We start from the raw sequence: 12,918 nt of genomic DNA on the forward strand, positions 1-12,918 counted from the left end.
AAATATAATAGGAAACCAACTGTGATTACCATCAATCAAATCACATCCATCAGTTTTGAAAGATAGTTCTGCTATGTACATCAATCTGGGCTGGAATATAGTTTTCTTTTAGTGTTTAAAACACTTTGCTTAAAACTCTTCTTTACTGGATGGTTTGTGTTGGTAAGTCTGCCATGATTCTGCTTGGTTTTCCTTTGTAGATGCTCTGTTTCATTTCTCTGACAGCTTTTAATATTCTATCCCTGTGCTGAATTTCTGGAGTCTTTATTATTATATATCTGCACATAGATTTATCTTACTTGTGGCCAATTGGAGCCCTATATGCCTCATGTATCTGTATGCCAGAACCAATCCCCATGTTTGGAATGTTTTCTGCTATTACTTCTGTAAATAGCCTTTTAATTTCATTTGTGTTGACCCCTGCTTCTTCACCAACACCTGTCACTCCTAAACTATGCTTCTTTGTATCATCTTGCAGCCACTGAATTGTTATTTCCTGATTCTTTATTTTTAAAAGATCTCTTTCACAATCCTATCTTCCAGGTCTGAAAGTCTAACTTCAGTCTCGTTCAAATAGTTCAGCCAGATTTTTATTGATTTTTTATTTCCAGCATCTCTCATTGAATCTGTTTCATGTATTGTAATTCCTTTCTATATTCATGCAAGGTTTCCATCATTTTCCTAATGCTCCTGCTTTTTATCTGTATTTTTTAGACATGCTGAGCAATTCTTCATTATGTTTGTGATTTCTTCTTTTACCTGAGACACTGTATCTGATTTGATTGCTTTTGCAATCTCACAAAGTTTTTTCTTTACTTCAGTTGCTGTCCTCTCAGAGTTTACAGGTATTTCAAGTCCAGTTTTTTTTTTCATGACTTTATATCCCAGACTTTTTCTTTGGGGGTTGGAGATCTGGGACTGTCATTTGCTCCTTTGTCTTGATATTTTCCATGGTTCCTTCCCACAAGCTGGTTGTGGGGACCCAGGAACTTCCCACATTGGCTGCCCCTCCATGGTGTAGGGGAATGGGTTAGGTCCCTGGGGTCCTCTGACCCCAGATTTACAGGGAGGAGCAGGGCATGGGGTGGGCTTCTCCAGACCTGTGCAGCTACACTGGGGCTTCTCTGATGATTAGGGGTGCATAGAAGTGGGGCTGCTTCTCTCAGCCTGCACGTTTACACCAGGAGACCCCAACGGTGGCAGGTACATAAGGATGTGTTTCCCTAATTCTCCTGGTGGATAATGGCTGTCTGAAGTAACCAAGGGCCTCCCGTGGTGGCCTACAGGTGCACAGGGCTTACCTGGCTGTGTGTCCCTGCCACTGGCTGTCTGCAAGGAGCTTTCCAGTGGCAGCATCCAGAAGGCAGAGGCTGATCTGCTGGTTCTTTCCTCTGTGCTGGCTGCCCACAGGAAGGGCAGGATCACTATTATGAAAAAACGAAAGGCAAGCAGTGTGTTCATAAGGGGAGGAATGAGAAACCTTTTGTATTTACCTGAAACAGTTGAAATGGGGATGGTAAAAAGATATTTACATGCTTTTGTTTCTTGCACACTGTTTGCAATAGTCAGGATGTGGTAACAAAGTACATACGAGTCACAGGTGAATGGATAAAGAAATGCATTCCGTTCACAGTGAAAAGGAGCTGGTGCTTGTGCCGTGTGTCATGTGCAACAACATGCACGAACCTTGGGAATGTTGTGATCACTGACATAAACCACTCATAGGAGGGGAAACACTGCATGATTCTAAACAGCTAAACTTGTAAAACCTCAGAATTAGAAAAGTAGTGAGTACATGCTAGGCAAAGTCGCCAATGGGAAGACACTGGTCGAAAAGCAGAAAGTTTCACATAAGCAAATGAATAAGCTCTAGAGATCTTCTGTGTAATACTGTGCTTATACATAACTATTCTGAAATTTTTACCTAAAATTTTTCTAAAAGCATAGATCTTATGTTAAATTTCCTTATTAGAAGATAAAAAAATCATGATCTGAAAAATGTAGCCTCAAGAAAAATAATGACATAATAAAAGGACAAATATTCTGTCTGAGAAACTTTAAACAATGAAAAAAAAATGCCAAGCAAAATCTGAAAGAAACTATATGTATCTACAGCCAAACAAACAGAAGTGAAAATCTGTCTTTGATGTAAAAGAAATAGCAGCCAAAAAATATTTTCAACCATAAATCTTCTACCTACTGTTTTGTTCAATTCAAGGCTGTTTTGTTTTGTTTTGCTTTGCTTTGTTTTGTTATGTTTCCAGAGATGGAACCTCACTATGTTGTGCAAGCTGGTCTACCTAAGATTCCTCATGCTTCAAGTTCTGGTCTGCTAAGAATATGGGAATGATTTTAAATTATTTTAAAGACATATGTAATATCTCCTGACATGTGTTTATGTTAAAGCAGGAATTCCATTCCAGAAGAGTAGAGCCAAAATTTCAGTATTCAGTACCCTGATTCTATCACAATTTTCTACTCTTATTGTTCTCCAGGTTTTTTTTTTCCATTCTTGGAAATATTTGCTCATTGTCAAATCTTCAGGTTTATAACTTGAAGAAGATCCTAATTATATGGAATCACATAGTGACAATGTGCAGAGCTGAATAGAAACCTTAATTTCTCATTTCCAAGTATTTCTGAAATATGTAAACAGTGTCATAACTAACACTACAATGTCAGGTTTGCAATGTGTATAGCTTTTAATTTTTCATCTACAATTCAATTTAACACCTATTATGAGATCTTTCTGTCAAACCACAAGTGCTTTTCGTGAGTGTAGTGTAAGTACAAGGAAACTCCACAGCGCATAGGAGTCAAGGGAGGGAGACAGGTACACAATTGTTTAACGTCTCTAACTGTCCTCACCATTTAGCAAAAGGCAGTAAGCACCATGCATTCTTTACGAGCACCATTCAAAACATGAATCACCAGAACAAACACTTTGGTGGCTGGAACTCTTCTAGACACTTTCTCAAAGGCCTCTCTTAAGAAGTCTGGGGCTACCCTGTGCTTTCATACTGGTTCAAGCTGTGAGACACCCAATGGATATTGGTTATGCCTCTCACATTTGCCACACCACAGAGCAGCAGAATCAAGAATGAGGTCAGGAAGTCTGAGAGCCTCCCAGCTCGTACTCAAGAACAGCAGTACAGACCCTCTCTGATCAGGAATATCTGCAACCAGCTGAGCGTTTTGTTTCTACCAGTCCTCACATTCTGAGTCTAGTCCACCCTTCCATTCCCCAACCCGAGATGTCCTTAGCCAATGCAGAAGAGGAGTTGCAGCTGAGAGCAGAAATGACATAGGAGCTCTACAGCTAAAAAAAAAAAAAAAAAAAAAAAAAAAAACTATGACTTAAAACATCTATAGGCAAGTGTTATGTATATGGAATGATTTATGGTGACAGTTTCATGGATATAAACTTTCCATTCAAGGTTAGTTACTTTCAAAATTGTTAAATATATTTCTTTAGTCTGTGAAAATCTCCCCACTATCTTCCATTATTCCCACTGTATCTGGAGTTAGAACAGAAATTTCCTGCCCTGCAATCTCCACTCTGTCTCAGGTCCTCCTCAGCCTCTGTGGTTTGAGTGCAGGCTGCAGGTGCCTGGGGAGCACTATGTGCTCACTGTGCAGAAGTAGGTGGCTGAGTCAAGGGACTGGGAGGCCCGGATATGCAGGTAAACATGTTTGCTGGCTCTGTTGAGCTGTGCTTTGAATCTTCCTTCTGCACCACCTGAAGGTCTGAGAACCACCGTTCCTGTAAGTGCAGTTGAAAGAGATTGTGTCTCCCTCTGGAACACTTAAGGTCACAGGACTCTGCTCCACCTCCTTTTACTGGGTGCTCACCCCTGTTGAAAAAGACAACAGGAACAGAAGATGGATTGAGGAGTGGATTCTTCCTCTCTAGAATAAAATGTATCTTTTCAGTGCTTACCCAGTCTCCCTTTTATAGACGGTAAAACCACCCACATTCTTGGAAGAGATGCGATTTCACATATGGTCCATTATGTTTCCTAGAAAGGTAAGAACTCACAGATAATCTGAAGCCACAGGGTCACTAGCAAATCACCGAAAAATTCCACCACCCCCTCCCCCCCATTCACCGAGGATTCAGATTTTAAGCCATAAAACAAATGAGACTTTGTAAGTCACTTCCAGTTCAGGAAAGCTGAGAGTCTGTTCTCACAATAAGAAAAAAATGAGGTTCTTGTCACTAGCCCTGCTACAGCAACAAGTCCCTCCCTGTGTCTCTCTTCCTCCCCTGCCCCTTACACACACACACACACACACACACACAAACCACTTAAGAACTATCCTCAGGGTCACTGAGAAGACACTGCCATCTTGTGGACTCACTGTTGGGATAAAAGGAATATTCAGAGCAGAGCCACTTGTCATGTGGCCTACTGAAAGGGAAAATCTTGTGCTTTACTTAAGTTAAAAATTTAAGAAACATTTGCTCCATGTCAGTTAGTGAGTATTTGTGGGATGTGTGTATATGTGCATGTTTTACATCAAGTAGCAACACTTTTCTGTGCAAGACTAGTTATTTAAGACAGTTTCCTGCACTGATAAGTCATTCACACTTTTTTTTTATTTAAAGAGAAAGAAACAAAAACAAAAAAAAACAGATAAAAAAGGGTAGAATTAATACAGAATTACAGAAAAATAAACAGTAAGAAATCACTAGTTGATAAGTTACATATTGTCATCTTAGAAATAGTTGTTCAGGTTACAAAATTAAAGCATGCAAAACGACATTCAAATAGTGACACTGCCAACAGTTCTTTCCAATGATCCAACAAAAACTTAGTAATATGGTTATCAGTCCTTCACACTTTTTTTTATCTTAAAGAGAGTAAGATTGTATATGTATATCTATCCTCTCTGTATTATAGGTAAAAACAGATCATAAGACAACAAAACAAATCCCTAGAAAAACATGCAGCGAAAAAGATACATAAGACCACAGTATTAGGTGATCTACCGTAGTTACTTATGCTTTCTCTTGTTATTTTCAATAGTCTTGTCCACATCATCAGGCTTCTCTTCTTAAGCATAATATTATATACCTATTTTTATAAAAACACACCTTTGAAGACATTGTAGGACTTGAAACGTTTAATAATCAAAACCGGTATGGATATCTTTTACATCTTGTCATCTTCAGAGTAGCTGCCTCTACTTTTAGACTTGATACTATCAAGCATATCAAATTTGAATAAAATCAGCCAAGGCACAATGCGTTCTAACAAACCAGCTTCAAATAAGATCAGTCATATTAAGAAAATGTAAGTAATACAGGGTTTCAGTTTAAGTTAATAGGAAATTAAGGATAGTTACCATGGTATAACCTGCTACTTTTCTGTTAGATGTCTAAACCCTCAAATCTGATATGAGTGGACAGACTGGAACAAACTCAAATCAAACTAAACAGAGCAATAAGACTGCTGTGACTTTTAAATAACCCTGATACACTATTAACAATGACCTCTGCCTTCCTTTTTTAGGCTATTTTTCAGCTTTCCCCTTCTGAAGATACTTTGTATATTTTGGGTTCTATTACCTCCTTTAGTTTTTAGATTAGGGGGCCATCTGGTTATCTATCTGAATGTTGCTGAACCTTTTTACCCCTGAGCTTGATCTTGAGATGTACTCTGTTACTTACTAAAGTCATAGAGTTTTCCTTCTTTCCAGCTGTGTAGTTCTACACTGCCCCAAAGTGTCATAGCTTTCCAATCTATCTGTGGCTGCTGGATAAGTTATTCTTATTTCTCTCTGGTTTCCTGTCACATACAGCTTTGCTTTCTCATCTTTAACTTTCAGTTTATTAACCCTCTTTTGGGTCGAGTATATTTCCTATTCAGAGCAGCTCAATGGAGCCTGCCTCCTAATCTACTCTGACAGTTTTTTTTTTTTTAGTGTATCAAGGCTATCTGTATTAAAGATTATAGCTTACCATCTCTGCCTCATGTCTGCTATTCTATTTTACTGCTATAATTTGTCTACTTTACTCCTTCATCCCACTGTCTGTCCCATTCATTGAGGCCTCTCTGCCACTGTTGCTGGAATCTTGGTATTTTTTCCTCTCTCTCTCTCTGGAATGTCCTTCAGTATTTTTTGTAGGGTTGGGTTGGTGGCCATAAGCTCCCATAGTTCCTCCTTGTCTTGTAAACATCTTATTTCTCCATTAATTTTAAGAAAGAGTTTTTCTGGGTACATCAGTCTTGGCCGCAGATTACTTCTTTCAGGACTTGGACTATTTCCACCCAGGCTCTTCTCAATTTGAGAGTTTGTGTTGATGTCTGTTGTTATTTTGATAATTTTTCCATTGTATGTAATCTGCTTTTTTTCCCTGGCTGCTTTTAGTATTCTGTTATTTTGGTGGATTTCTGGAATCTTGATTATTATATGTATGGGTGCAGATCTTTTTGGTTGTAGGTGGCTGGAGTTCTGTATGCCTCACTTATCTGGATATCATTTCTTTTTGCTATGCTTGGGAAATTTTCCTTTATTATATCTGTGAATAGTCTTTGTAGTTCATTTTTGGTTACTCCTGCTTCTTTGTTCACCTGCTTTATTCTTAAGTTATGTATCCTTTTGTCATCTTCTAGCCTTTGAATTGTTTCTTTCTGGTTCCTCGCTATTTTTCAGACATCTTTTCTTTAGCTATCATATATCATAAATCTCTCTTCAAGTTTCAAAAGGCTAATTTTAGTTTCTGTTAAGGCATTTTGCCAGTTTTCAGTGGAGTTTTTAGTTTCTTGGTAATCACTTTGGATCTGTTTCATGTATTCTAGGTTATGTCTAAATTATTCATCAAACGTTCTCTTTCTTTTCTGAGTTCTTCCATTCTTCCATCTGTGTTTTCTTGGGAGGGGCTTATCTTTTCTTTAAATAATCTTTTTATATCTTGCCTCACTTGGATCAGAAGTACAGTTTTAAATTCATCTATGAGGTCATGAAGGTATTTCTTTATGTCTGCTGTTGCTGTGTCTGGTATTGGATGGTTCCTGCACTGGTTCTCTTCTGTATTTACTTCTCCTGGGCTTATTTTCCCGAGTTTCAGCAGCTGGAGATTCTTTTTTATTTCTATATCTTGTCATGTTCTGGTTTCTTTCAAACTGGTGTGTCATGGGGGTCTCTGGCCAACTCTGTGTTGCTTAGGGTCTTTCTGAAGCGTGCTGACTGTGGTTTTGCTGCCCTCCCCAATTTGCTGTTATCTGAGGTACATGCAAGGATGCAGGGACAGTGCAGGCTAGCCTCAGGCCTCTGAGCCAGTCAATCCACAAGTAGGCTGTACCTTGTGGATGTCACAGAGTCGTGACAATTTTGTACTTGCTTATTGGGTCCCAACCAGAGGCATAGCTCAGCCCCAGCAGACCCCACCGGTTCTCTCTGCCCTGGAGTACCTGACATCACCACAGTGCCAGGCTCTGTCCAACTCCAAGATATCCTCCACCAGTCCTCTCTGTGTCAGGGGCGGCTGACTGACCCTGCCCTGGTGCCAGACTCTACCTAATTCCAAGATGTCCTCCAGCCAGCACCAACAGTCTTGAGACCCAATCCCTAGCACTTCCCATGAATCAATGCAGTTCTTCCTCTTGGGTCCACTCCACACAGTGCCACATGTCCTCATTGTGTTCCCAGCACAGAGCAGATCAGTCAGAAAACTGTGTGGTGCCTTTCTTTGGAGCCCAGGTGTAAGCTCCTCTCGCAGTCTCCTCTGGCATGCCCAGGTGGCTCTGGCTGCTTCGCAGGGCCTCAGGTCCCAATTTCCAGCACTCACCGAGAGCCAATATAGCTCTTCTCTTTGGATCCACTGCTCACTGAGCCACATCCTCCCGTTTATGGCCCAGGATTTACTGACTCCCATTACCTACAGCTGCGGTCTCAGCAAGACTTTGGGTGCACAAAGTACAGCGCAGAAAGGGTCTCAGTGAGCATGTCGGGTTTCATCTCTCCACCTGTGCTTTTCCTTCCTCCTAGTTTTATTTTTCCCTTAGGTTACCACCTTGGTTAGTAAGAATTGCTATCCAATCATCTGGCCCTCTCCATGTTGTATTATTCTAGCATCATATGTGATTTCTCCGAAGAGGCTCTCCATCCAGTCCCCTAGCAAGTTGCCACTTTTTCTCCTCTTCCAAGTATGTATTCTTGAATGACAGCAGATCTAATTCATTTCTTCTTCTTCATGGGTTCCTCCCAATGCAAGCATGTCTTCTGCAGATTCACAGAAGGCACTTTCACTGCGCAGCTTGAGAGTCTCCTAGGGTCTTTCCTATACAGGCTGTAGCTTGTAGAAGTCACAGAAAGCAGCCCATCCAGCTAGGGTGCTCTCTGCAATGTTCTAGGGGCAAGCACTTTGATGCCATGTCACAGGAAGCACACATTTCTGATGTAGAAATGTGGATGAGATTCATGAGCAATTCAAATTACGTAGCTCTTCTAAAAGTCACACTGGATACCACCAGACCATGTTCCTTTCTTTAAAAATCTAAAGCAATTGCTTTGATGGCTTTAAAAATCTAAATCAATTCTTTTATTCAAAAGACTTCCTCAAAACAGAATGCTTGGAATCTGAACACATAGCTCCAGCTTCTAACCAAGACAATCTTTTCTATGAAATCCAGAAACCAGAGCAGCTGGAAATACTTCCTTCTTTTTGGCACTGACTCCACATCCCTGTTGAAACCAGGCTTTCCCAAGGGTGCAGTAGAGTCACCTCCATCTGCTATGTTCTTAGTAAAATGTGACAATCCTCTTTAATTTTGCAAACTTCTTTCTCTTCACTTGAATAAAGCCTGGAGGTCTAGATTTGAGCTCTGTGATTATGGCCTTTTTCTCTTTCTCTGCAGTTTTCATTCTGCTCGCTGCCTGACCAGCAGACCATTTCTATCAGAGGAATATCTACACCAGCAATTAAGTGGACCAACACAGAAACAAGCTCAGCCAACTCATGCTCCTTCTCCCTCCATAGCTTCCTTTTGTCTGTGTGCAAGCTAGAAGCTGGCAGTCAGTGAGACAGGTTTTTCTACCCTAGAACAATGGAGTTAGCATCCATTCTTCATGGCATGGTCAGATCCTTCCACATTCCCACAAACAACTGCATAGCAAATAAAACAAGGAAAATTCTTATAGTCACATCCTTTGCACTAGGAATAAGATTTACTTGACAAAACTTGATAAGATTTCTCAGTAAATGTGAAAACTAAAGGGCGAACATTAGCAGCAGTAGACTGCAGCCACTGCAACCTTGAAATGTGTTTGGACAAGAAACACAGACCATGAAAACAAGGCTGTGGGCCTCTTCACAGTCTTGGGAAGAATAAACTCGCTGTAAGGTTGGCCTCCAAAAGTTAAACAAATGGATGCATAGATCTAGTGTGGTGGGAGACACACAAACCACACCATGGTGGAAATGATAGCACTCCTCTATCATCAAAGCTACCCCGCAAAGCTCTTGTGCCTATTGATGTTTGAAGGACACATGAGCTCATTTAGGTCCGTGAAGGTCAATGTTATCCAGTGACTAATGAAGAAACCACAGTTCTCTCCTTCATCTCTATTAACCAATCTTCATTTACCACAGCAGTGTGAAATATAGTGTGAGCCACAGATTGCTGAAAATCTAGTTCCCATTCAAAGGTAAATGATCTAAAGATGAATACTACCATGAATAGTTCTAATGTGGGGTCCATCTAAAACATTTTATTGTAGTTCCTAAAAAAACAAGTATGAAGATCTTTATACCTAAGGAAAAATATCACATACACATTTTATCAATTTTGTCCACATTTACAATGTTTTAAAATTGTGTATGAAAAAGGTTACAAAGTAACAAAAATACAAAAAATGGCTTCATACTTATGTTACTTTGCATTGTCAACAAAAGGCACTAATAACACACATCCTGGATGACCCATCTGGAAGACAGTATCTTTAATGTACCCAACTCTGGCTCACAATGTGTCTATCTCATTTATTCTGAACACTCACCAGTTGGCTTTTGAATATCTCCTAAAATCTCTAATAAATTTTTCTCATGTCTCTTAGTAATAGCAGATCTGCAAACTTATTAGAGAAAGACTGGGACACATTCCTTAGGGGAATCCAATCCCATGACAAATTGATCTAAGGTTTGAGGATTCTCTCTCTCTCTCTCTCTCTCTCTCTCTCTCTCTCTCTCTCTCTCTCTCTCTCATTGTATGTCATTTTATGATGAAATGTACTGGTATATATCTACTGTTGTTATTGTTCATTTTTTAACAATGTCCTTTGCCAAACCAGGCATCAGTCTTGGCTGCATTCTGGATTATGTGGAATTGATACAAGTCTTTTGCATGAGTCCTTTGAAAAACCACCTGACAGTCAAAGTATTCAAGCACTATGTTTTCCTAACAATATTCACCATCAGAAAACCACATTGGGAATGTTTATTGCCACTTAAAGGTTGTCCTGCAGCCAGAGAAGATACAAAGATGGAGCAAAGGAAAATTAAAGCACCACCAAGTTCTCCTACTAAGTTTTAGGTACATTTCTCTTGATAAGCATTTTCATGGTTACTGTAAATTTTGGGTAACATTGGGCTGGAGTATACCAGTTACTATATTGAAGTTTACTACCTTGCTAGTGTATTTTTTTCATGGACCTTGTATCAGAGAGCTATGCTTGCATCAAGTAACCCTGAAGGATGGTACAGTGCATCCCTTCTGAGACAAAGAGCAAACTTGTTGGATGCTTATTATTAAAGCAGTGATTCCCCACACTCAGAGCTCCTCCACTGTGATACGCAGTACCACCAGGAGACCTCCATCTGCACCACTGTGCACCCAGATTTGGAAGAGACCCTGAAGCAGCCAGACAGGTGCTCAGGCTGTTTACTGTATCATCACCAGTAATGGCCTTTGTCTCTGACTCAAAAGCTGTGTATTTACTTACACCACCTATAGAACAATACACATGTTAACTTGTGAAGAAGAAAATATAAGAACTTGCAAAACACTCCCTACTACATGAACACTTCATTTAATTTTGAGGAATTTAAGTTTCCCTTAACTGATCTGAAATTAAAATTTTTAAGGATATAATATGTAGTCCTGCATAGAAATTAAATATCACTTGTAATGAAGTATAAAAGCTATTTTCTTGTTTATTTATTTATTTAAGAGAAAAAATAGAGAAAAGAAAATCAAAAAATAAAAGACAACAACAAATTCAAAATAGTGACAGTATATGCTTTCAAAATAACAACAAATTCAAAATAGTGACAGTATATGCTTTCAAAATAAGATGATAGGAATTTAATGATAAATGGTTGTAACACTGCATATTGCTACCTTCAAAAGGTTTGCTTTGATTATCAGATATAGACACACAAAACTGATCTAATCATGAGTAGTAACTGTTCTTTTCAAGAACTAAACAAATTAGTAGTGTAGCCACTTTAGCTAACTGATGCATATAAACACAAATTTAGGTTCTTTTCCTTTTCACTTCCATTTTCCTCCTTTCCCATCCCAGTTATTTGTCTCCTTTGAGCATTTTCTTACCCTTACACAATATTTATTGTAGATTTTGGATAATATTACTTTTTTTGGATCATATTTACTCATATTTCTTATAGTATGGAGATAAATGGTATTTACACACGTGAGTTTATTTCCCTTATAAATATGCTCTCAAGTACCCTTCATTTACTTGTAAAAGCCCGCAATCTTTCTTTATAGCTGAGTTATTTTCTGAAGTGATTTAATGAAATAAATATTTCTTCAGCAAGATTAGTGTTTGATATGCCCGTAAATATAAATCTTTTAGGAGTCTACCAGCTGCTGGGCACAAATTGTTTGGTGCTGCAAACAAGACAAAGGAAACTACGAACTTTTGAAAGTGTCTCAACAAGACAAACTTTATTTCTGCTGAAGGGTGCCTCACTAACAGAGCAAGCACACCGAGCAGGCATCTGCTCAGGTTTTATCTCTGAAGCTCAGAAGCCACTGTATCTCACTCTGTTGGCAGGAGTGTGGCCTTACAACATAACCCCAGTCACTGTCCAATGAGATCATAGTTAGGTAGGGTTAGTTCTGTGATCTGGAAAGCCCTTTGTTAGAAAGTTTTACAGCAGGTTGACAGGCACATAGCCTTTTGGTTCAAGGTTTTATGAAATGCTGAAACAAGTACATTTCAGGAAAATAAGATTGCACAAAAATAAGGATTTTCATGAAATTGAGTTACCACCTTTCACAGAATTTTTTCCTCAGGGCCATTGAACAGATAGTAAAATTGGAGTAATTATTAACTAGTCTGTTGACCACATTAGTAATCTTTAACAATAGCCTTTTAAAATATAATCTCCAATAAATTGTCCACAAAAATTACTTGGATTTGTTTCCTAAGGAACTTTTCAACTCATAATAATTTAAATTAAAGCTTTGACACATGTGTGTAATTATTTAACATGAGACATCGATTTGTGTTTCTCATGACTTCTAGTTGGGTCTGTTTCTGCTTTTTGTTAAGTCCTGCATTTATTCACCTTACAGCTGAGTCAATCAATCTGATAAAGGTGAATTTGGTTGGATGAGGAAAGGCTGAGATCCTGAGTTGATCTATTTCCCAGAGCCCCCTGAACAAAAGAAAGCAGGAATCAGAATCTGGGGAGTAGGCTGGGGAGAACTGAGCTGTCCTGATAGTGAAACAAAAATTATAAACTTAAGTGGACTTGCTGTGGGAATGAGAGAAAGAAAAAATGAAGAGAAAGGAAAGAGCCAAGCAACACTTGGTCCTTCATCTACCCATTAAGTCATTTGCCAGATATTTGCCAGGTACTGATTGCTACAGACGAGATATTAGCCTGGACACTAATGATAATGTCATGAATCAACTACCCTTGATGCTGTAAATCTTGTATTC

This window comes from Cavia porcellus, unplaced genomic scaffold, assembly GCF_034190915.1.
Source record: "Cavia porcellus strain 051 isolate PalLab524CR breed Dunkin Hartley unplaced genomic scaffold, mCavPor4.1 scaffold_26, whole genome shotgun sequence".
Classification (NCBI taxonomy): domain Eukaryota; kingdom Metazoa; phylum Chordata; class Mammalia; order Rodentia; family Caviidae; genus Cavia; species Cavia porcellus.